Here is a 2,207-nt window from a genome sequence, read left to right as displayed (position 1 = left end):
AGAAGCACTGTTCTAGATTAAACTGTAGTATATCTAAATATATATAATATGTATTATATACATACTTCAAAAATTAAATTAGGTTGCAAATATCCCAAGAAGTGACTAAATTATACATCATAATATTTTATAATTGATGTCTACTTGATAAAAAATATTTAAAACAAAAATACAAATGTAAATTAAAATTATTAGATGCTAACTCCAAAAAAAATACATTTTAACTCATAGTTTTAAAGCATTTTGCATTTAACAGTATGAAAAATTAGGCCTTCATAGAAACCTCACTCTAAATTGATGATTGTTGTATTTTTTGTACTGGAAAGTGTCTTTACACAAAAAATAACACACATATCAAAATCAATACATTCATCAATTCACTCAAAATCTAAAAATAGAAATGTTATTACAAACCTCACATTTGATAATTCACTCTTAGTTATTTATATTAAATTTTCTGTTTTATATGGTTCAAAGAAATCAAATAGAGATTTCTGAAAGTCTTTTAAAAAGTTGGAAATGGAAATGAGAAATCTGTGAGTGTGGCGAATGCATAAATGGTGGTATTTCCGGGTTATCATGACTACCCTTTATAGGAATCTATTTATTTAACTGGTTGCCATCATCTAAATTCTATCTGACTGAATTTGTTTAACGACAAAACTTGGAAAATTATCCATTTTCTAGAATTCTAATGGATATTGAAATTCTTTCATCCGGAAAAAAACGATTAACTGAATTATTTTGAGATATTTAAACATGTTTATTGCGGTTGACGCCAAATAGCGTCGATATTTTACATAGTTCGCATATGCTGAAAACTCCAATTGGGTCATGTACCTAGTTATTAAATTCACTACAATTTGGTCAACATTACGATTAAACTTTTTGATTTTCTTCAGCGTGTTCTAGCATTATTTTCTCGATTATTTCATAAACAAGAGCAAGTCGTACGCTGATATTTTTAATTTTTTCATGTTTAGGAAATTCTTTTATAAAACTCCAATTTTTTCAGCGTCACAACAAAGTATACACGAATATGATACATAACAAACGTGTTAATTTTTGTTTAAAATTTTAAAATTTTTTTTATATTTATACTTTTTTTTTTACTACCCAATAAATGTATAACTGAATGTTAATTAAATATCGACAATATAAGTATCTATATATTTTTTTAATCAATACATTTTGGTAGTCGATTAATTCAGAAGTACCCAAATGTTTGTTTTTTTGATAACATTTGTATTTATTGTTAATATGATAATAATTATTGTAAAAAAATTACCTTTGGACAATTTTGTAGTTCTGTTTGTCTATTTGCACCTCCCATCATGAGACCGTATGTATGATGATGGTGTTTCATAAATTCTTTTAACACGCCACACGTCTGCATTGATAACTCTCTGGTAGGAGATATAATTATACAACCAGTACCATTTCTGGGCATGAACTTCAGCTTGTAAATCAATTCTACAGCTGGTATTAAAAAGGTCAATGTTTTTCCACTGCCAGTTTTCGCAGCTCCGACTAAATCACGTCCCGCCAACAATGGAGGTATAGTTTTGGCTTGAATTTCAGTCATAACTGTAAATCCCATGTCTGCTATACCTTTTAATGTATTTTCACATACATGACCTTCTAGACTGGAAAATTTTCTATCCTCAGCCATTATTTTCAACTCCAGGCTAGGACCTGGAAGTGCTGTGAATGAAACAATTATAAAAATCGCTTAGTCTCAAAGAACCCGGGTAAACAGTTTTTTTCACTATTCACGTTGTATCAATGGTACACAATAATATTAATAATTGTTATTATTTCATCTTAACCTAAGTTCACCCGAGGTGATTTGCACAGCAAATAGGAGGATATTTTCGATTTTAATGTCAGAGCGAGCGTAGCGAGCGAGTGGCCACTATGGCAATGAACGTATACTTTAAAAACAATATTTTTGAAAATCGAAGTTCACCCGAGGTAGTTATAAAAGGATGTCAGCGCACTATTCGTTTTCTCTCTCTGGCCCACGCGCAACATAGACAAAACGCATTTACGCAAAATCATTTTTTCTATCCGTTTAAGTAATCTTAGAGTAAAGTCACCTATTACAAAAAAAGATAGAGAATAATACTTTTGAGGGAATGACATATCGATTTGTCTAAATATTATCTCAAATCAATTTAAACATCATTTAAATTTACAACATTTTT

This window comes from Acyrthosiphon pisum, chromosome A1 (assembly GCF_005508785.2).
Source record: "Acyrthosiphon pisum isolate AL4f chromosome A1, pea_aphid_22Mar2018_4r6ur, whole genome shotgun sequence".
In the NCBI taxonomy this organism is placed as follows: domain Eukaryota; kingdom Metazoa; phylum Arthropoda; class Insecta; order Hemiptera; family Aphididae; genus Acyrthosiphon; species Acyrthosiphon pisum.
The sequence above is the reverse complement of the archived record's forward strand: the minus strand, read 5'-3'. Positions refer to the sequence as shown.